The sequence below is a fragment of the Camelus ferus genome, chromosome X (assembly GCF_009834535.1).
Source record: "Camelus ferus isolate YT-003-E chromosome X, BCGSAC_Cfer_1.0, whole genome shotgun sequence".
NCBI lineage: Eukaryota > Metazoa > Chordata > Mammalia > Artiodactyla > Camelidae > Camelus > Camelus ferus.
The window spans coordinates 18,560,348-18,585,020 of NC_045732.1; the positions used below are offsets into that span (position 1 = coordinate 18,560,348).

General features: G+C 37.3%; 1 protein-coding gene across 1 annotated transcript in view; it reads left to right on the forward strand.

The window, feature by feature from the left end:
* The window catches only part of GRPR (gastrin releasing peptide receptor), a 112,291-nt gene that overhangs the window by 40,263 nt on the left and 47,355 nt on the right, over nucleotides 1–24,673 (forward strand). The window contains exon 7 of the mRNA XM_032475596.1: nucleotides 12,437–12,539. The gene's annotated coding sequence lies outside the window, so the exon portion shown is untranslated. The remainder of the gene's footprint in view (nucleotides 1–12,436; nucleotides 12,540–24,673) is intronic.

The window sequence follows — 24,673 nt, forward strand, 5'->3', positions numbered from 1 at the left end:
TCTTGTGTTACTTGTTTTCTTACTTTTCTTTTTCCCAACTTTGAATGTATTCCTAAACAATCAAATCCTTTGTCCCATTTTGCCTGCTTTTGAACTTTATATAAATGGAACTACATTGTAGGTAATCAGCTGTGACTTGCTCTCTGTTGTGTTTGAGATATACACCTGTGTCCTCATTGCTGTTAGCAGTCTGTTTTGTGCCTGTCTGAGCCTATCAGTAACCAATATTGTGGTTGCTCTGGCCCTTGTGGTTCTTTTTATGATTGCAAGATGCCCTTCAGCAATAATCATCAGGAAACTTTGAAAAATAAAAGGGTTATTACTTACAGGACCTGGAAATTACACAGCACACCTGGGGCCACACGAGGTCACGGTGAGGGGTAGGGAGGAGAGAGAGAACACAGGCCTGGGTTCTGCTTTTATTGGGGTGGGAGCCTAGGGTTTTGAGGGCTCACTCTTTCTCTTTATTGGCAAATTAAAAACATAGGAGGGAAAATTTAAAGGACAGGAAGAGAAAAAAAAAAAAAAGCTGCCTAAGTACTCAGTTATTGAAATCAACCAAGATTTTTAAAACAAAGGAGCATAGAGGGGTGGGAGTGGCGGTCGGCTGGGCACTTTATCTAGTCCTGTGGCTGGTGATATGTTTATTAGAGATAGCCCTCTTTGAAGTGGGCTCTCAAAGTTTAAGTCAGGCCCTTGCATTACAAAAAGAAAAGCCAACTGTCAGGGTTTACACTACACATTCCAGTGTCTAAATATACCACAATGTATTTATCCACTTTACTTTGGTTAATATTTGAGTTGTTTAATGCTGCTGTGAATATTTTTGTAGATATCTCCTGGTTCACCTGTGCATGCGTTTTTCTTTCGGAGTTTCTGATCTAGTAGTGGAATTTGCTGGGTCATAGGGCATGCACAAGTTCAGCTTTGCCAGGTGATGCCTAACTCTTTCCAAAGTGCTGGTACTCATTTCACCACAGGGAAAGAGAATATGTTGATCCATATTTTTCACCAATGTTTAATATTTTTCAACTTTTTAATTTTTGTTGATTTGATGTGTAGTGATGTCTCACTGGGGTTTTAGATTGCATTTCTCTGTTTACTAATGAGGTTGGCAGCCTATCCATATGTTCATTGCCCACTTTGTTGTCCTCTCTTGTGAGATGTCTGTTTAAATTCTGCACTCATTTCTCAGGTAGGTAATTTCCTTATTGATTTTGTATATGAGTTCTTTACATATTCTGGGTATAATCCTCCCACAGTTAATATGTTTTATAAATATCATCTTACAGTATATGACTTTTTTCATAATTTTTATGATGAGTTTTAAAGAAGTCTTTAATTTTAAGAATTGCTTTCAAATTTATCAGTGCCTTCCTTAAAATTGTGTGGTTTTTATTTCTTGGGTGAGAAATCCTGCCACTTTAAGATGATAAAATATTCTCTCATATATTCTTTGGAAGCTTTATTATTTTGCCTTTCACATTACTTCTTTAATTCAGCTGGTGTGAATCTTTGGGAGAGTTGTGAGAAATGTATAACATTTCTATTTTATCCATATTCAGTATCAGTTACTGAAAAATTCATCCTTTCCCCAATAATCGGTGCCTCCAGTCATGTACTCAGACTTCACACATCCATGTATTTTAGGTCTTTGTGTTGTTCCATTGGTTTATTTGTTTTTCCCTGAGCCAACACTGCATCTCACCCTTCTTCCTTAAAAGTTTCTTTTTTCTTCTAGGCCCTTTAGACTCTTACACATAAACTTTAGACTCAGCTTGTCAATTTCCAAAATTGTTGGAGTTTTGATTGGTATGAATTTAACTATAGATCAGATTGAGACTTTATACCTTGACAACACTGAGTCTTCCAATCCATGAATGTGGTATATTTCTCTAATGATTTGTCTTCTTTAATAATTTTCACTAAAGTTTTATAATTTACTCCACATTGTTAGATTTCATTTGAGAAGCATATATTTTTCGTGGTATTATACATGGGAATCCCAATCCCTCCTAATGTTTTTGTTGATAAAAAGAAATGTAATCTTATTCAACTCTCTTACTGATTTTCATTACATGTGCATGGTTTAGGCTTTTTTAATAAATATAATCACATCCCTTGTAAATAATGATATTTTGTTTGTACTTTTCCAAATATTCCTTGTTTCCTTTTCGTGCCCTATTGCACTGAAGAGGACGTCAGCACGATGTTTAATGGAAATGATGAGTGAGCCCCTCACCTTGTATCAACATCAGAGCGAAGGCTTTTAGGATGTCCCCATTGACTATGTTTGCTGTAGCCTTTTGTATTAGGTTAAAAGATATAAAAATTAGTGACATTTGACCATTTTGACCTACAAAAACAGCAATTTCATATATTTTAACATAAGAGGTGCTTATGTTATGTTATGTTATGTTATGCTTATGTTATGTTATGTTATCAGGTTAAGGTAGTTCCGTCCTATCCTGATATTTTTTTAAAGGTTTGGGATAATTTTGCATGTTATGAATGGTGCTGGGTTTTTCCAAATGCTTTTTCTGCATCTACTGAGTTATCATATGATATTTTCACATTTTCTTGTCAATTATTGATTTTTAAATACTAAAGCTATCTTGTGTTTCTGGATTAAACTCAACATTTCTTATTTAATATTTTGTATTTATGTTCTGGAATGAATATGTCCTGTGAACATGAATTGTGAATTCATGTTGAATGAATTATGAATTATATCCCGTGACTTTATTTTATTATACTGTGTGTTCAATATTGTCTGTGCCTATTTGCTCTCTCTTTGCTATCTATAATTCTGATTAGATGTATAGTAGTCTGCTCATGCCATTCTCTATATCGTTTGACCTCTCTTTCACATTTTGCCTTGTGTTTGTCTTTCTCTGATGCATTCTGGATAATTTCTTCAGATAAATCACCCAGTTTTTTAGTTTTTCTATAGCTGGGTCTGATTTCTGTTTAAGTCCTTTTTTGAGTTATTTATTTTTAACTTCTAAAAGCTCTATTTCAAATCTGCATGGCCATTTTTTGCAATTTCTTGTCCCCAGCATGCATTTTTAAAAATTATTCATTATTTATTTAAGTATAGTAATCATTATCTATTTTATATTCTGTAATGAACATGTGAAATCTTTATAAGTCTGTTTCTCCTTGCTCTAATTTTTTTCTGCTAATTCTCACTCATGGTTCCATACTCTCTTGCAATTTTTTCATGATTTCTTTTGACTCTTGCTTGTATTCCTTAAAACTTTTATTTGTTGCAATCCCTGGAGATTTGGAATACAGTTCCTAGCATAGGGAGAATTGGCTTTTGCTTTCATCTGCCAGCTATGGGCACTTATCAAGCCTGTCTAAAAGCAGTAGATTATTGGTTTCAGGTTTTGTTGAACACCCAAGAAATATGAATTTGGGCTGCCTGGGCTCTAAAGAGTCAGCTTATGATCACATCTTCCTGAGGGCATCTCTTCCCTCTCTTCTCAGTGCAAAGATTTGGAGGACAATTTTTATTACAGTCCCCCGAGACTGGAGCTCTTTGGGCTCCCAGTGTTATGGCTGGGCCTTCTGTTAGGCTCTTCCTCTGAGGCAGACCCTTGTTTTCTTCTCCTGTATCCATGCCATTACAGCAGTGTGACACTGAAGTTCAAGTTCACATCAGTTTGGCCAGCACTCTCGATGTCAAAGACTGCTTTAGTGTGCTACTTACCTCTCTGGGTTTCCATCTTTAATCAATCTGTTACCTACATGGTCCTTTCTTTCTTGCCTGATGTCAGCTCTTTTAATAATTTTTTAATCCAATATTTTAAACTGTTTTCAGCAGAAGGGTCAGTCTGAAATCTTTGCATATTCTATTACTGGAAATGGAAGTCCAAAGGCAATATTTTTTGCCTAATTACTTTACAACTGGTTAATTTTCTATTGTAACACCTATCATGAAGTCAATGAATATAATTAGCAACCCTCAGGCTCAAACTTATTTATTTCCCTGGGGAAGCTGAAACAGAGAAGCAGAGAATCATGTATTCTGTTACTTAAGATAGTTGGTATCTCTCTCAATCCTGGTCCATCTCATATAGCGGTAATGAAGACCACAGCATTGACTTGGCATAGGTGTCCCTATGAAATCCCTACTGCCTCTTTATTCTGTTCCCTAGACAATATTAAGCAGTGCGTTCAGCCCTCTGGATCCATGGGTCCTGCATTTGCAGATTCAACTAACTACATTTCAAAAATATTTGAAAAAAAACAAACCAAACCAATTCCAGAAGAGAAAAACTTAAATTTGCCACACACCAGCAACTATTTACATGGCATTAGGTATTATGAGTAACCTAGAGATGATTTAAAGGATATGAGAGGTTGTGTGTAGGTTATATGCAAATACTATGCTATTGTATATAAGGGATTGAGCATCCGTGGATTTTGGTATTTGTGGGAGTCCTGGAACCAATTCCCCTGGGATCCAGAAGGATGAATGTATTCAGATAGTGCCCACCATGACTAAGGCTTCCACTTGTGAGATTTCTTCTCCCCTCAATCTCTGTCTAAGTGTGTCTGAATTGAAATGCTCAGTGATTCTCAGACAGAGTGATTTCCACCCCCCAACCCCTGCCCAGGGCACATTGGGCAAAGTCTGAAGACAGTTTTGGTTGTTAAAACTCAAGATCAGAGTGCTTCTGGGATCTAGTGGGTAGAGGCCTGGGCTGTTACTAAACGTCTCCCCTGACAAAGAATTATCTGGCTCTAAATGTGTCTAGTGCTGAGCTTGAGACATGCTGGGAATTGATGAACTCAGAGAGTTTGGCCCATGAGAGGATGAATTCCTTAAAGAGTGTAGGTGGCAGGAAATGTGGGCTACATCATCAGCCAAATGCAATTCTATTACCTCATGAGAGGAAGGTCTAATTGTTAGGTCCCCCTCTAATGTAAAAATTGATGTCATTAGAGCAAGCTGGCACCACCTCTGGGCCGAGAGAAACCTTTCACGGAAATATTTAAGCAGTACATTTTCATTCACTGCAGCACATATAAAGTGTCTTTAGGGACATGCACATGGTGTGACTTAGTTAAGTACAAGAGAAAAAGGTTCCAATTTCCAGTCCTATTTGTTTCCCACAAAAGTGGAAAAATCACTAATTGTATGTTGAGTGTTAAGACAAGTCAAGGCAATCGTTCCAATTTTAGTATATGTGCTGCTGAAGCGAGCACAAGTCAGGGCAATCCAGGACAATTTAAACTCCCCCGAGAAGGAATTTGACCAAGGGTCTCCCAGGACAGCTGTGTAGCAATTTAACTGAAATCTGATTATTAGAGTTGCTCAGTCAGTCTATGTCACCAACAATTTCAGTGGCTTCCATTCAGGAGACCACTTTCCCTCAGAAAAAAATAATTCACTAGCACTTGAGAAACAGAGACTTTTCTTCCAGCTGATTCAATCACATTTTAATATTGATGTGTAACTTAGGACACAAAATATATAAAATGTCAAAGATTCTGTGCCAAATAATATTGTACCAGCAGGCTTGATGAAGCCATTAATAAGAAGGGGTGAAATAATTTCTAGGACAAAATCTGAACCAATCAGGTTTTGACAGAGAAGAAGAAAAATGATGCATGATGTAGAGTAAAGGATTTATTATAGGGTTTATTGTGGGGAAGGTGGAGCAGTTCATGTAGGCTGTTTTCTCTGCGTCTAGTGTAGAGCCAGAAGGCATTATCGTTCAGCCAGACCGGCATTTGGATGTGAACGGGGCATAGATGAGAGCAAAGACAAACCAGAAGCTGCATCTGTCTCTTACTACCTCCAGCCTCAATGGCACGGGTGGCCTTCAGGAGAAGCTGGCTTTGCCATGGCACTGCACATACACTTCCCTCCTTAGGGAGAAACCTAAGGAGGGAAGATACTAGGCGCTAGATGAGCTGTGTGTCCAGGTACTGCCCCTGGCTGACAAAGTGAACCAGCAGATACATGACAACTCACCTGGTCCTCTGTAACAGGATTGTAAATATAGCTGCTAAGCATAGCCGCTCCTTGACTTTCTAAACTTCTACATCTCACTCAACTTTCTCTTGTGGCCAACTCCAACCTGGAAGCATTCAGGGAAAGAAGTTATGGGAAACACCAGACAAAGATGCCACAAATACCCTGCTTTCCAAAGGAGGAGAAAATACTCATGGGTAAACATTTCCCATCATGAAATCAGTGGATGACAGTATGAGAGGCTGGCAGTAACCTTGGGAATGTGGAGGCTAGAGATAGAATTCCAGAGGATGATAAATAAAGACAAAATGACACCGGAAGTGTTTCTCAGGGAAATCTCTATCCAAGAAGATCTGAACTATGCAACAGGCCATGGGTGTCATGTTTAAGGTGGCAGCTAGAACTGTGATTGGAACTGGGCAGCAGTGGGGACCAGAAGCTAGTTCCTTAGACACGGTGACATTTGACTCTACCTTATAAATGTGGGAGTGTAAAAACTTGTTTGAAAGACTAAGTAAGCTGGAGATTGGAAGATTAACAAATCAAAAGAAAATGACATATAATACTTTTTATAGAATCAGAGAAGTCATTTGATAAATTCAACATATATTCATGGTTTTGAATGAGCTATCAATAAAATAGGAATTGATTAATTTACTTTGTTATGATAGAATGTAACCAAAAAGTCAGTATAATGATTTATGGGAAAATGGTAGAAGTATTTCCATTAAAACAGGACAAGATAAGAATAGTCTTTATTACCATTTTTGAAAAAGTTTTTAGCCAAAACAAGACTAGAGAAAGAAATTAAAAGGCATGAAAATTGGGCAGGAGGAGGTAAAGTTATCATTACTCATGGATAAATTTATAAAATTATATATAATAGCTAAATTATAATAAATATAATGTAGTATATAGCTAGAAAACCCAACAGAATGAACTAAAAAACTGTTACGAATGATAGGGAATTTTAGTGCATTTCTGGTGATAAAATCAATGTACAGAAATAATCATTCTCATATAAGTAAACAACAATTACAAGAGATACTGAAGACCCTACTTGAGCAGTTGTAATGTGAACTGTATATATGCTGCAAAGGTGAAAATATCTGTTACCTGTCCCTTTATAGAAAAGGTTTCTTGACTCCTATTCTAGATGATGGGGAAGAACTAGAAAACAAAACACACAATACAAAGCAATGCAAAACAAAAAAAATCCTTGCCCTCATGGAGCATATATACCAATGGATTCTGGAGGATGAAAGCCACATCTTAGACAAAAAAATCTAAAAGCCTAAATATCTTTGCAAAGTCTATGAAACCTACAGCAAAAATTCTTTATTAAAGGTATTCTGAGTATTTACCACTTTGCAGAGAAAAGTATCTGATCAATTTTCTAATTCCTATCATTCCTTAAGGAAATGCTGTCTCTCCATGATTAATCTCTGTGTGAAATAATTAATTACTTCCTATCAAAGGCCCATTTCCATTAATGCTATTTATCTTATGCTAGTCTCCTATGTTGATTTCAGTAATATGTCCTGAATTTCAAGTTTGTCACATATTAACTTTTAAAATGTATTTCTATCTTGTGTCTTTGAGTTCCTTTCCTCAGTGAAACAAAATCAAGGCACTTAAAATGTGCATGATGTTTATAGTAATATTATATAAATATTTCCTCCATTTTGATCTCAACAGATTAGATTTAATCTATGTGCAAGTTTCCAGTCTTGGCACTTTTTTTTTTTTTGAGTCTTGGTGCTATTGACATTCTGGACCACACGTTTTTCTTTGTTTTAGGGCCTGTCCTGTACATTGTAGGATGTTTAGCAGCATCCCTGGGCTCTACTGACTACATACTGGTAGTGCCCTCCAGTGAAGACAAACGAAAATGTCTCCAGACATTGCCAAATGTCCTCTGGGTGGCAAAATCCCAATTAAATTCAGCCTCTCATGTTTTCCGATTACTTTTTTATCTTCATGATTTTTTCAAATAGCCTTTGGTATTAGAAACTACCAGGAAAATAATTTGACTTTTTCATTAAGTATAGTTTGAGAGATTGCCCAAGGAAAACCTTTTCACTAGTATCTTCAAAAACCATTCCATAGAAGCAAACAAATACAAGGTTACAGCTTCAACTGACAAATACAAGCTAAATAAGTTATTTTATTAATACTGATGTTGTCAACCTAAAGAAAATCCTTGTTCGTTATGTGGGAGCATCATCCTAAAGCTATTTTCTGTTAAACTAACTGTGGTAGAAAATCACTTCAAGGGTTGGTGGCATAAGGGCCTCTAAAAACTCACTCCTGCATAAAAGGTTTCAACAACACTATAAATCAGCTAGACCTAACATACATCTACAGAACCAACAAGAGCAAAATACACATTCATGTCAAGTGTACATGGAACATTCTCTAGGATAGGCCATGTGTTGGGCCACAAAAACACATTTCAATAAATTTAAAGGAATTGAAGTCATGCAAAGTATATTCTCCAACCACAATGGAAAAAAAAGTAGAAATCAGTAACAGAAGGAAATTTAAGAAATTCACAAATATGTGGAAATTAAACAACACACTCCTAAATAACCAATAGTCAAAGAAAAAATCATAATGGAAATTAGAAAATAAATGAAAATACAACATACCAAAACTTGTGACATGTAGCTAAAGTAGTACTCAGAGGATAGGGGAGAATATCTCAAATTAATAACCTAATATTCCATCTTAGGAAGCTAGCAAAAGAATAGCAAACTAAACCCAAAGCAAGCAGAAGGAAGGAAATAATGCAGATTAGAGCAGGAATAAACAAAAAACAGAATATAAAAACAATAAAGAAAATTGAGGAAACCAAATGTGGATTATTTGAAAAGATCAGCAAAAATTGACAAACTTTTAGCTATACTGACCAAGAAAAAAGAGAACACTCAAATAACTAAAATCAGGAATGAATGAGGGGACTTTATTACCAACCTTGCAGAAATAAAAAAGATCATAAGGGAATTCTGAGATATTATATGCCAACATATTAGATAACCAAGATTAAAATGGGCACATTCTAGAAAGACACAAACTACCAAAATGGACTCCAGAAGCAATAGAAAATTTTAGTAGACTTCTAACAAGTAAAGAGATTGAAATAGTAATCATAAACTTTCTACAGAGAAAAGCTCAGGCTCCAAAAAATAGGAGAGGGAACATTTCACAACTCATTCTATGAGGCCTTGATACCAAAACCAGACAAATACATCAGAATAAAAAAGAAAATGGCAGACCAATATCCCAAATGTTATAGATGCAAAAATCTCAACAAAATCCTAGCAAACTAGCAACATATTAAAAAGGATTATATACCATGACCAAGGAGAATTTATCCCAGGGGTGAAAGCTTGGCTTAACATGTGACAATCAATTTAATTCATTATATCAATAGAATGAAGAACAATAGCCACATGATCATCTCAATAGATGCTGATCAAGCATTTGACAAAATCCAACAAACTAGCAAACTAGCAGTAGAAGAATTTCCTCAAACTAACGAAGGGCATTTACAAAAAAAAAAAAAAAAAAAAAAGAAAGTTATATCGTGCTGAATAGTGAAAGACTGAACAGTTTCTTCTTAGGATCAGGAAAAATGCAAGGACACCTGCTCTTGCCACTTCCAGTCAACCTTGTGCTAGAAGTCCTAGACAGAACAGTTAGGCAAGAAAAATAAATAAAAGGCATCAAGATTGAAAAGGAAGAAGTAAAACTCTCTCTCTTGGTAGATGACATGATTTTGTGTTTAGAAAATCCTAAGGAATCCACAAAAAACTATTAGAACTAATAAATGAGTCCAGCAAGGTTGCTGTATACAAGATCAAGATACAAAAATCAATTGTATTTTTATATACCAGCAATGAAAATCCAAAAATGAAATTAAGAAATTTCATTTATAATAGCATCAAAAAAACCAAACTACTTAGGAATAAATTTAACAAAAGAAATACAAGACTCACTGCACACTGGAAACTACCAAGCATCATTGAAAAACTTTAAAGGCCTAAATAAATGGAAATACCATGTTCACGAATTGGTAGATTTAATATTGTTAAGATGACAACACTCCTCACATTTATCTACTGGTTCAATACATTCCCTATCAAAAGGCCAGCTGCCTCTTGAAATTGATAAGGCGATTCTAAATTTCATATGGAAGTACAAGGGACCTAGATCACAAGAACCCTGTGATCACCTCTCCCCAGAGATGCCAAGGCAGATGTCTTTATTGTCAAAATTCCTGCAAAGGGACTCGTTCTTTATCCCTTGTTTTGTTGCTAAAGTCAGCTATCTGGACTGAAGAAATGCCAGACATCTGAAAGCTATGGATTTTTTGCATCAAAAATTACAAGATTGTTTTTTCCCCTCCTTCAAAACTCAATGCCCAGGGCAGGCATTTGTAGCACATGTTTGCTGTGCTCCTATGTCCCTGAGGCAGGGACACAGATAAGGATTGGCTCTCCCATGACAGCTCCCTTTCAGGGTGTGTTGCAGAGGGCTTGGGCCCAGGCTCCTTGGCAGCAGTCCTAGGTGAAGCCAACACCATCCTCCCCTGTCAGGTCACTTCTTGGGCTGTGTGAGGTCACCGGAACCCAGGGTGGAAGAGGCCCTGATTAAAACAAAAACAAAAACAAAAACAAAAACAAAAACAAAAACAAAAAACAAACCAAAAACCAAAAACCTGTAATAGTCAGATCAATTGCATATTCTGGATATCTTTGTAATTGGCGACTTTATGAAACGTGACATCCCCTCATTCCTGCCAGAGTAGCAGTTCAGAGAATGAAAATTAAAAGCCAACTTTTTCTCAGCTCTGCATTTATGTAATAATTTAAGTATTATTCTAAAAGTTCATCACCAAGCAAGCAATGATATACCAGATTCGCAAACCCAGAGGGCTAAATAGAGCAGGTCTTCCCACTCCTGCAAACAGCCAGAGGGCACAGACATTAGCTTTGGTGGATCCATGGCTACTGATCCACACTTTCAGAAAGAAAGCGTTCTCAGTGCTTGAGTTCTCAATCTTACAAGACCTAAAGCGGCAACTTCTCCAAGGTTCTTATTCCTCACAATCTGTAGGAAAGAAATGGGGTGGTTAATATAACGGGATTGATAAGTTGTCAGGGTTTTGATTAGCAGACGTGGGTTTGAATCCTTGATCCACCACTTACTAGCTGAGTGACCTTGGATAAGTGACTTAAGTTCTCTGTGTCTCGCTTTCTCTGTCTATGACATCGTGATGATAATCCCTAACTTACAGCGTTGTTATAAGAATTGCAGATGACCTGAAAAGATGCACATCTTAACTAGTAATCAAGAAATGGGAAGACAAGACTGCAAAGAGATTCCATTTTACACCCATATGATTGTAAAAAACAGAAAGCTTGGCAATACCAAGTGTTGAGAAGGAGCTGGAATGATGGATCTCTTACGTAATGCATCTCTCATGTATTATATATTGGTCCAAATACTTCGGAAAAATAATAAAACATTAGGGGGCAGGGTACAGCTCAAGTGGTAGAGCACATGCTTAGCATACACAAGATCCTGGGTTCAATTCCCAGTACCTCCTCTAAACATAAACAAACAAACAAACAAACCTAATCAACTCCCCCTTCCCAAAAAATATGAATAAATAAATAATTTAAAAAATAATAATAATAAAACATTAAATCATAAAGCTTAACATCCTTAAAGTCTATGACCTAGAAATTTCACCGCTGGATGTACACCCAAAGGAAACTCTTGCACATGGTTATCCAAAAATATGTACAGAAATGTCTATAGCAGCACTTCAAATAGCAAAAACCGTGGAAAAACCCAAATGCCATTGACAGGAGAATGGGTAAACTATTATGATATGTTCATACAATGGACCATTAAACAGAAGTGAAAATGATTGAACCACAGCTACTTGCAACAATATGTTGGGTGAAGGCTAAGTAAAGTACAAGACCCTGTCATCAAGTTCATTGCAAGTCAAAACAATTGTATATTGTAAAGCAAACATATATGTTATGAAACAAAACAAAACAGAGACAAGGGAACAATAAACTCAAAACTAACACAGTGACTACCTCTGAGAGAGACTTAGGATGAGAGAGGGGCAGAACACCGAGTAAGTCATTGGTGATGTTCAAATTCGTAGATTGGGTAGCAAGTTCAAGGACGGTCATGAACTCTCAATCAATAACAGGTATTATTAGCATTATAAGTGAAGTTTGGGGTGGACCCAGGTACTAAGGAGGCACTCTTTAAGAGAAATAATACAAACTTACAAATACATAATGTTCTTGGCCACTCCATTGTTCCCCAACATGAGGGGAAAATATGATGGAGAGGAAGTCAAAATGGAAAGAGACAGTGGTCTTAACTGATTCCATTTAAAACATCTTACTTTTGCAGATTTTACCTATAGTCCTGTCAACTCCTTTCTTGGGCCCTGCTGTTGAGGTGGAAGAAAAGTCTGAAGTTAGGAGCCTTGAGGATTAAGCTGCACTGGCTTCAGGTAAATGCACTTCTGCCTGATCAAGGAGGATAAATGTAAAGGGCATTGCATGGCTCTAGTCTTAGCTCTACAGCTACAGCTGTGTGTTGTCAGGCAAGTCACTTACTCTCTCTGAAACTTAGCTTCCTTCTCTTTGAAATGAATGGATGAACTAAATTAATCAAACACTATCTTCAAACTCAAATAGCCTGCAACTCTACTAGTGAGGATCCAGAGACCCATTTAATAGACACAAACAGTATGAATTGTGTGTCATCATTATAATGTGCTTACAATAGATGATAAATTAACACTCTGTCATCCACTGTGTAGCCTGTGATAATAGAATTTACCTTGAGCACAAAGGAGAGTTCTTTGACACAGAATTTTTATTCCCTCAGGATGTAAATACTTTAAAATACAACATTATGAAAGTGCAAGCAATTTAATACAACAGGGAAGGTAAGTTATATATGAGAAGAGGGGACAAAATTAAAGTTAACCTCAATTAACATGAATGTTTGCTTAAAAAGCCAAGACATTACAGTGTGTAATTAAAGATCCTAATAAAAGGGTTCAATGAGAATGAAGGGTGATAACAAAAATAGACAAACCACAATCACTTTTCTTTTAATTCCAGGTACAGAAATCTGAGTTCTTTCGTTCCCCAGACTAGAGAATATTATCACCATGGGGTGGTACATAGTCACTTTCTTGTTTTATTTTATTTTTCTTCATTACCAATCACTAGTCCCATGGCTCCATCTCCACTCTAACCAGAAACCTACTCGAATGTGTTTGTCATCTCTCCTTCGACATATATGCATCTTTGCAAACTAAAAACCATATGTGTTTAAATTTATACGATGGTATTGTCTTCAGATCGTATCTATTTCTTTTTCTCACTTGAGAATGTATTTTTAAGATTTTTCCACAGTGCAAATGCTTTTCATTCCAGAATAGCATGCATTTTTATTTATCAATTTCCCCTTTGATGGACAGCTAGGTTGCCTCCAACTCCTTGTTTTCCCAAACAAAGGTCCAATGAGCAAGCTTATTCAGATACCATCATGGATCTGCATGAGAGTGTATCTACATTCTGTACAAAGGAGTGGGAGTTCCAGTTCATAGGGAATATCTATAATTTCACTTAGAACACCACTATATTTGTCACCAGTAGCTGCACCAGTCTAAACCTCTGCTGGTAGTTCATGAGTTTTTCTATTTCCTCACTGCTTCACAAACACTTGATATTTTATGACTTTTTTGGCAACAACATGAAAACAAGGTCTATTGCTGTTTTACTTTGTATTTTTCTGATTACCAGAGAAGTTGGGCATCTCTTCTTGTTCTTGTTTGCCCATTTAGAATTCTGTTTCTGTGACTTGTCTTTTCATGTAATTCACCCATTTTCCTATCTCCCTTTTCTTTTTCTTGTTGATTTGCACAATTTCCTTGTATATTGCAGGTATTAATCCTTTGACTATAGTTTTTGATGTTGCAAAAATCTCCTATTAAGCCACTCATATTAATTTTATATGGGATGTCTTTCAAGACTAAAAAGGTCTTTAGTGTTAATGTAAACAAATAATAACATCTCTCAACTAGACAATAATTAATTTTTTAAATAATTGGAAAAATCCATTTACCAGGAGAAAATCTTATGGAAGGTGTATGATGTTGAGATTACAAAGTGAAAAGATTCAACCCATGTTTCCTTAAACTAATTTTGAACTACCTTCAGGCTTTTGTGAAAATCAGACACCTTATCTGGATGCAAACACTACTCTAAAGCACAATGAGTAAAATGCCCATATTTCCATATCATACTGACTTTGATGACGAGCAGAAGTCTATTTAAGAATGATGTTTAAAAAACAACAAAAAAAGGATGATGTTAAGCCCTATTTTAAAAATTTACTCTTGGGAGAGGGTATAGCTCTGGTAGAGCACATGCTTAGCATGCATGAGGTCCTGGGTTCAATCCCCAGTACCTCCATTAAATAAATAAATAAATAAATAAATAAATAAATAAATAAACCTAGTTAGCTGCCCCCACCCCCCAAAAAAGTAGAAATTAAGAAAAAATTTTAATCTATTCTTTGATTTGTACATGATTATTTTATACACAATGTTTATGATTTATATTATATAATAATAAAAATTAATAAGCATGATTTCTATAGGCTTTTTATAAATCTTTATCAGATTAAAGGGATTCTTTTTCTTTCCTTTCTATTTTTTCTGGTGGATTTCTACTATTATTATAATATTCCATTTCTCTATTTCTAGCAATGCTTTTAAATTAAATTCCACTTTACATATTGCTATCACTTAAATTGATTAATATTAACCAGATGTATTTTCTCCTAGCTTTTTATTTTATAACTTTATGTGTGGTTTGTTTTGAGGAATTTCTCTTATAAATTAAAGGTAGCAGATTTGGTTTTTGGTTTTAATCCAGTCTGATAGCCTATGTCTTTTATTGGGTAAATTTAACTCATTTACATTTATTTTTGTTATTTTGTTCAGACTTATCTTTTTATATTTTTTAGAAGTCACTCGTCAACTTTTAAAAACATATTTAAGTATAAATTTTTCTAAGCCAAAGTTAATCAGTTTTATTTATCCTCCTTCCTAAGGCAAAGATTTTAACATGCTCTAACAATGCACTGAACAGTCTCCACCATTTTATTGTTGTTCTAAGATTTAGTTTCACTCTTGTTTATAAAAAATGGTTATTTTTTAAGTCATTCATTAGACTTACTGACATATTTTATCAGCTTATTTGTTCATTGTTATTTCACACATCCTAAGCATTCCCTCTGCGCTCACTTCTCTTCTTGCCAAAGTATATACTTTAATACTTCTTTCAGTAAGGTCTGTGAGTCATAAATTCAGCCTTTGTAAATCTGAAAATATTTTTATTTTTCCCTCACTCTTGAATATGAATTTATATGCACATAAATTTCTAGCTTGCATATATTACTCCATTATATTCCTGCAAGTATTGTTAATGAGAAGCCTACTCTCTTCCTAATTGTTCTATTATATCTAGCATTTCTATTCGGTAGCTTTTAAGATAGTTTCACTTTATCCTTGCCGTTCTTCATTTCCACGACGATGCGCCTAAAGTTGGGTATAATTTTATTTGTCCTGCTCAGTCTTAAAGTGAACTTTTTTCTGAAGACTCAAGTCTTCAGTTATGGAAAACTTACATCAGTATTTCCTTAAATACTGCTTCTTCAGCTTCCCCCTCTTTTTTTTTTCTCATGGCACATGTATTATGCCTATGGATTTCTCGATCTTTACACATTATAATCGATCTTTTATATTTGGTATCAGGATCTATGTGCTAGATTCTGGATGAATATTCAAGACTTTTCCAGTTCACAAATTCTCTATTCAAATGTGTCTAGCTTTGAGTTTATCTTATGTTGAGGAACTATCTTATCCTATTTTAAATTCTAGTCACTTATTTTTCTATTTGATTCCTTTCATATGTACTGAGACTCTTATTCTTTTGTCTGCTTTGTTTTATAATTACCTGTTTAATTTATGAAAATTTATTTTTTTAACCTGTCATCTTAGGCATACTTACGAGCAAATCTTTTTAAAGCTTATTCTCTGATTTCAGTTTTATTTTGAGTGAATTTATGTTTTGATCGATGATTTTGTCAACTGTTTTAGCATACGGTTTATTCACTTTGTTTGGCATTTTGATTTCCAAGATCATTTTGAGACTTTGAGAGGAGATTCTTTCTCTCCCTTTGCTTCTTTCCAGCAGGTTTTTAGAACTTCTGCTTTGGGGCTGATGATTCAGAACCAGGACTTATTTGGAGGTTCCGGGTCTCAGTCTTGTGAAGGTATCAGGGACATCTCATCTCCAGTCACAATTAGCCTGTGGACATATTGGCTCCAGTCTGGAGTGAAGGCTGCCTGCGTCCTCTCTCCCCTCACAGGCGCACTTCTGAACCACAGCCAAAAACTGCAGCCCCAGGCAGCAGTGAACAGCAGGTCTTTATAGCTGCCTTCGTCCTTTACTACTTTTTCTCTTGCCCCTCTAGGCAAACAGGAGGAGATGACACTTGGCACTTATTTCTAAGAGGTGGCTGAACTTTGTACTACCCCACCGGCTGGGTAATGTTTAGCATGTACAGCAGGACGTCACTAAAAACAGAGAAGCAGACAGTCTTTCCAGATGGGGAACTATAGGGAGTCAGGCTTTTAAAGCCCAAGAGGGAATTTTACTTGAAAATGAATCTAACTGATTTTATGTTGGGTTATTTGGCCACAGATGACATAGAAAGATTTTAACCATCACTGCTTTTGGTGGGGGGAAGATCAAGGACTCAGTAAGTGAACCTACTTTAAAGAATACCAGAACATGAGGAAATATTCCAAGGACCAAAATAAGGGCCAGAGCAGATGAAGGGGGCACAGAGAGAGAGAGAGAGAGAGAGAGAGAGAATCTAGGAGGGGGAAAGGGGGAAGCAGATGGAAAAACAAGGTAGAGAGACGGGGCAGAAGGACAGGAAGGGAAGAGGCAGATGCAGACAGAGGCAGAGGTGGAGACATGAGGCAGGGTTGGGGGCAGAAGGAGCCAAAGGGAAGAGGAAGAGAGAAATCCAAACAGTACGAGAGATCCAAAGGCAGACATAAAAGGGAAAAGCTTGCAAGAAACATTGTGAATACATTGAAGGAATTCCATTTTCTTGCTTTTAAAAAATAAAACATGGCCACAACCATAAGAGTTGATGTACCCTATTTGCTGAGTCTGTTGAGGGGATAACCCAGAAGAGAGTAAGGAGGCAAAATGACTAATCTTCCCATCAGTGGTACGACCCCCTCCAAGCCTGAGACAGAATGCTGCTCTCCACTAAGTGTTGCCCGGCACAGCCAAGGAGCACTCCCGCCGCCTCTGGTCACTTCTTCCAGGCAGGCCGATTTGATAGTCTCTTCAATAACCCATTCATCCACAGCCTTAGATTAGTTTTCGTCCTGAGTAACACTAATTGCCCTCTGGCTGACAGCATGTGTGAGGCATTGATTGATGACATTGCACTATTTTCCACTTTAGCAGTGACCACAGAGGTCTTGGCTGACACACACATCCCTCCCCACATGGCAGGTGAGGTGATTTCAGGACCAGTGAGGGTGGGAAAGCGAGCCCCCCTCAGCAAACTAGCAGTTGGGTTAATAGAATGAACCACAAGAGATTAACTCCATCCCGATGACTGATCTTCCCCCTTTGAAACAGCGCACTCAGCTATCAGCGTGCGGCCAAATATTTGCTTTTCTCCAAGAGTGCTTCCATTTATCCAAACCTGTCTTTGCTTGGGTTTCCCCAGAAGCAGAATCTGAGCAAAGCATATGAGAGCAATAGTTTATTTGGGAGGTGCAGATAGCACTGGTAGGAGAGTGGGGAAATGTGAAAAGGGGAAGAAGGCAGCCAACAAAGCATGCGTCATCAAGCCGGCATCCTACATGTTAACTCTGAGAAACATGTAAAACCCCTGCCCCAGGTTACTTAATGAAAGGGGTGTGGGAGCTGGGGTATTTACACACTAACTCTTGTCAGTCTTTGGCCACTCCTGGAAGGCATCCTTTCCTGGAAATTCTAGCCTGTCCTATCTATGAGCAGAGTGGCCTTCCACCTAAAGAAGTGTTGACACTGGCAGGTAGAAGGTAGCTGGAGTAGACTAAGTCATAAGGCCTCAGGGATGTCTGGGACTCCTACAACTGATGCCCAAAAGCCTTAGGGGAGACATAGAGTCTTGCCTCATTTTCTGAGCTCCTTGGAGCAAAGCTGCCCGTGTCCAAAGTTTCATAACATGGGCTCATTTACAAGTAGTCTGGTAGCCTCCACTTGATGTACATCTGAATTCGTCCTAGCACTTTGAGTTAGGTTCAGTCTCAGCACTTTACTTGCTGTACAACTAACCAGACAAAGACATCTAACTGGCCAAATCTCAGTTTTTTCCACCTATCCAGTGGAAATAATCATACCTGACTGACTTCCCTCACAGGAATGAAATGAGGCTCAAAATCACAATATGATAATAGTTATCAGGAGTTAATAAATTTTTCCTATAAAAGACCAGACGGTAGACATCTTAGGCTTTACAGACCATGTGGTCTCATAACTACTCACCTCTGCTGTTGTAGCAGGAGAACAGTTTAGACAATGAGTAAACAAATGAGCATGGCTGTGTTCAATAAAACTTTATTTACAAAAATAAGCTATGAGCTAGATTTGACCCACCAGCTCATGAGCGGTGGTTTGCCAACCTCTTGTATACAAGAAAGGCCTTTGTAAATGTCAGTGCTATGCACACCTCCAGCATCATTTATCCCTCACTTGATAAGTCATTGGGGTTCACCATGGTGGGAGTCAAGTTCATAATCGCCTTCTTCATGCAGCCCCATGTACTGAGCACCTCTTCTGTGAAAGGCATTACACTGGCCCTGGGAATTCAGTGCTAATAAGACAGACACTGTGCCCAATGCCTGGGAGGGGGATCCTAACTCTGCTCTCCCACCAATCTGCACCATGAGAGAGCCATTCTTTTGGGTCAACAAGTGACAATGGGCGCTCTCTCAGTGCCTGGCAACTGGGGGCAGAGATGACCTTACTAAAGAAGCTTAAGCTTCTGGGCCCCCCATTGGCAATGACTCCTTCCAAGGCCCTGGAAGGGACAGGAGCAATGATTCTTGTGGTCATATGTTTTCATCAAATTCACACATGTAAGCTATTTTAACCACAGTTGGTCAAGGTCACAGTCTTTTTCCTCTCTGGAATCCTCCAGCACACTTCCCTTGTGCTAGGTGATTTCTCTGATCCTCCCCTTTGAAAAACTATCAGTCAACAGTCATTCTAAACTCTTTTTAGTGAAAAACATTATCACTGTTTCGACTTTGGAGTTATGGTCTATTGAGACTGCTTTAAAAACAGGCCCCCGTTGGAGAGGCAATAATTTGTAATCTTTAAATAATTATTCACTGTGGCTCTTTGGTGTCCCTGTGGGTCAGAGCACTGTTGGGGAGAGCTGGTATCAGTCGTCATGATTATTTCTGGTCCAGGAACTACCGGGAAATGTAAAATGACAGGAGGGGCTGTCAAATTCTTTAAGGAAGGAAAGTACCCAAGCTTAGGGAGGCAACTTGGTAAAATCCAAATGAAATTTATCATCCCTAAGATTTGGAAATTTACAAAGCCCCTTTTAGCACTTTACAGGTATGTATTCATCCCTGAGCTAACCTGGGCCCTGTAATTTGATAGCATTTGCGCATTCAAGTACCAGGATCCATGAAAAACCCCATATGTGATACAGACACATATGTATTTGAGTGTATACACATGTAACTACGTAAAACTCTCCAAAACCAAAAATTCAAATATTGGACATAGGCACTGTCATTGTGTTTCCAAATATAGACTAATAGTATAAATAATGACCTACCATTTGTTGAAAGCTTATCATGGGCCAAGCACTATGCAAGCCCTTTGAATCCACAAAACCCTACGAATTTAGATTTAGTTATTATTGTCTCTGTTGTCAGATGAAGAAACCAAAACAGAAAATATTAAGGAACTTTCCCAAGGTCAATTTGTAATTGATGGAGCTAAGATTTAAAATCAGGTATTTCTGACTCCAGAACCTGATTTTTAATTACCACACAGTCACTTTAAGTGTAAATGTCCTCTCAAAAGGACAAGGTCTTGGCAAAACTGCCTAGAGCCTTGGGAATGTAGCTGTTCACCAAGAGTCTTTGCAGGAAATTGATATTTGTATGTCTGGGCTGGGGCGAAGGTTCAGGCACAGATAACATTTTCTCCCAGTGTAAACAGTAGGGAGCAGTTCCAGGACTCCATCTCACTCTGCCTTTCTCTTACACTTTTTTCCCTTATGGTGGTCACTCTAGGGCTGGTCTCCTTGTCCTTCTCCAGCTTCCGTGAGCCTCAGTGTCTGACAAGGATGCCTGTGCTCTCAGACCAACTAAAGATTAGTACCTCATATTTCTCCCATGGGCATCTTTTTTTTTTTTTTTATGAGGGAGTGGTAATTGGGTTTATTGATTTATTTCTATTTGGAGGAGGTACTGGAGGTTGAACCTGGGACCTCATGCATCTCAAGCTCTACTTGAGCTATACCCTCCCCCTTCCCCTGGGCATCTTTACCTAGTGCAGACACATAGTCTATACAAGGTTTCTATATGAAGTGGAGCTTTATTTGTTTGTTCCTGCTTCTAGTAGCAAAGAGCTCAAGCTAAAAATGATTGAAATGCAAAAAGTCCCATTAAGGGGCACATAACTGACTTGGTACTGACCTATATGCAGATTATACACAAGGTGCAATTTTTCTTGGTGTTCATGTTGTCTTAGCAATTCCACTCAATTTCTATATACTTCTGTTTATGTCCTGTAGCTAGAGACCACCAGAAACACACCTGTAGTCAAAGTTGGTTTAATTGATTTATTACAATGAGAGTGAATGGACACAATGGGGAACCATATTGCATCTCAATAAGAGTGGGTTAGAAAGATTTATTGTTGTATTTGGACTTGTAGTAGGTGGCTTGGGGGAAGGTTCAGGAAGTAGGACTTTTTCTGGATTAGGTACTGTCAGGAGATGGGGGTAATTCTGTGCCTTTAATAAAGCTTATCTAAAGGAGAGACTAGCGTGAGGCTTTAGCTGTAGTTGGTGAAGCAGCAGCAATCACTTCTATTAGCCAAGATCGGGGGGAATTTGGTCGTTTTTGTGGTTTGAACAATGTTCATGCTTTTATCTGTGTTCAGACATGATTACAGAGGGGTCTTGTTCTTTTTCTTGATCTGTTGTGATCTCAGCATGAGCTGGTGTGATGATGGTGTTACTGAGATCATCTGTGTTCACCAGGAGAGCACTAACCGCACTTAGCTCCTAGCTACACCAAGGCTTAGCTGATGGTTCCAGGCCAACTTCTGCCATTAGGGGCACTTTACTCTTTCTCAGTTTTCTTATTCTTAAGCTGATATTTCTGAATCTCATCTTTTGAATGAATGTCTCCATGCCCATCTCTCTTGCACATAGACCTCATAGAGAAAGACAAAATATCTCAAGAATGCTAACAGTGGGCCTTAGGCCTTCCAAAACATCTTTCCCCACTGCAGGGAAAACACAAATACCGTGTTTTCCTTTCCTTACTTTTCCATTCCCTCATATCACGGAAACAGTTCCATCTGTAGCCATATCTACAACAGACCAGAAGATGATGCACCAAGACCCGTGGTCTAATTAAACTAGATGAAGGGATGAGAAGTAAAGATCTGTAAGCAACAGTTTAAAGGTCACATGATGCCACACACCGACAATAAGCAGTAAGATGAATCTGTGTCATAGCAGTGATCGTAGCCGAGTGGTAGAGGAGAGTGTGGAAGACTGCCTAGGACAGTTCTCAGAATTTGCATTTTGGCTTTGGAAGTCCTTTATAACTTGTCTCTCCCTTGAATGGTAGAGGGGACCCTCCTCCTTCCTCTTAAATTGAACTCTGCCTCCTCTTCAGCCTTTTTATCCTCTTGATTGTCACCTCTTACCCATAACTTTATCTCTCCAGTAACCACACAGATTGTTTTCCTATAAACCATAAGCTTTCAAATGCTCTTCTGTGCTGGTGAATAAAGTGTCTGACACAGACACACTTGATTTATGTTCCCTGGACTGCTAATATCAACAGTTGCCATCTTGATACTCTCAAATAGATAGGGAAGCTATCCACCAATAGGATTTGGGTTTGTGTTTCAGCTAATACAGTTTTTCTCCCTGCACTGTTCATATCCTCTGTAGCATTTTCCCTGCATGAAAAATATTTTCTAAAATGGAGAGGTGTCAGCTTGTTCTGATTTCTGTTACCCCATATTAATTTACAAGTTCTACAACTTTATATAAATGAAATGATGCAATGCAATATGTGCTCTTTGTGTCTGTTTTCACTTATCATAATGTTTGTGAGACTCATCCATGTTGCTTGTATCAGTAGTAAATATTTTTTTTGCTGAGCTGTATTCTACTATATGAATATACCAAAATTTGCTTATCGAGTCTACTGATGGATATTTGAGTTACTTCTAGTTGGAGGCTGTTATAGATAGAGTGGTTATAAACATTCTAGTACAAGGCTTTTTTTTTTTTATGGATATAGGTTTTCGTTTCTCTTAAGTAAATACCTAGAAGTAGAAATTTAGGAGCATAGGGTGGGTGAACATTTAACTTTATAAGAAACTGACAAATAGATTTCCAAAATGAATGTACTCTTTTGCACACTCAGCAGCATTGAGACTTCTAGTTGCTCCACATCCTCACCAACGTGTTATGTTGTTACTCTTTGAACTCCTAGCCATTCCAGTGGGTTTCATAGCACTTTAAAGTTTTCTGATTGTTCACATAAATAGGAATGCTGGATTCATTTCTTATATATTTTTTTCCTATATTTTTATACTTTTCAATTCGTATCTTTTGTGAGTAAAACTAGAAGAGGTGCAATTTTTTTTCTTTAAGATGGTACAAAAAGACACTAACCATAAAAGAAAAAGTTGATACACTGGATTTCATTAAAATTGCCAATTTTTATTTAAAAAAGATACCTTTAAGATAATAAAAAGGCAAGCCACAGATAGGAAGAAATTTTAGATATGCAAAAGATTATTCATGTCCAGAACATATAAAGAACTCCTACAAAAAGACAAAAGACCAAGTTTAGAAATGGGCAAAAGATTTGAATAGGCATTTTACAAAATGAATATTCAAGTGGTTTATTAGCACATGAGATCATGCACAATTCTTTAGGCAAACTTAAAACACAATGAGATATTACTAAACACTAAATAGAATGCCCCAAATTAATAAGACTGATAATACCAAGTGGTGGCAAAGATGTGGAGCAATTGAAGTTTCGTGTACGTTATTTATGGGAGTGTAAATTGGCAATCATTTTGAAACACTGAGAGTAACTACTTAAATTAAACATACATCTATTGTATGAGCCAGCAATTCAACTTCTAGGTATAGAACCCAGAAAAGTGAGTGCATATGTGTTCCAAAGACATGTGCACATTTGTTCATAGAATCCTTATTCATAAAAGTCAAGACTGGGAATAACTCAAATGCCTATCAATAGGAGAAAGACATAAATTGTGTTATATTCACACAATAGAATCCTACTCAACAATGAAGAAAAGGAACTACAACAGCATGTGATGATACGGTTGACTCACAGACTTAATGATGAGTGAAAGAAATCAGACTGAAAATAAGTACATAGTATATAACTTCCTTTATATGAATTTCAGGCATAGGCAAAGCTCATTACTACTGATAGCTGTAAGAATACTGGTTATCTTTAGTGAGAGGTATTGACTGGGAAGGTATATAAGGGAACTTTCCATAGTGCTGGAAATATTCTATATCTTGAGCTGGGTCATAAAAATTCATCAAGTTGCACTCTTATGATTAGTGTACTTTATTGAATGGATGTTATACTTAAGTATTTTTTAAAAACAGCAAAGATTACAATAGACATATTTGAGAACTAAAAAACAAGTAGTAAATAATTAGCCCCTTAAAAATATATAACCCTCAGAATTCTTGTGTTATCATTTCCCCTCAAAATAATATTTATTTGTTTCCTAAACTGACAGGAGAAATATCCTGAATGATGATGTCTAGTTTGTAAACCATTGTCCAGAGATCTGATTCTTGGGAATCTTTTCAAGATGGCCTATTAGCTCTGATATGCCGTGACCTCATTTGGAAGGATTAGAAGCTCTTAAATGCCATTAACCTTCCAATATTGGATTATACTGCCCCAAATTGACTCATATTTTTCTGGTCTTGGTTTCACCACTATAAATTTGGCAAAAATTACATTATAAACCACGCTTATGAGCTGTAACCACAATATTGAAATGCCAAACCTGCAAGAAAATGGCAACCTACCCGAGCATCCTGGCTAGAAGGCATGGTTTGCAACGGTATTATTTGATGATCATCCAGGTTTACATATATATATATATGTGTGTGTGTGTGTGTGGTGTGTGTGTGTATGCCTGTGTGTGTCTGGTGCCTGTCTGTCTACCTTTGTTTCCATGGTCTGGCCTGAGGCAATATGCTTTCCTT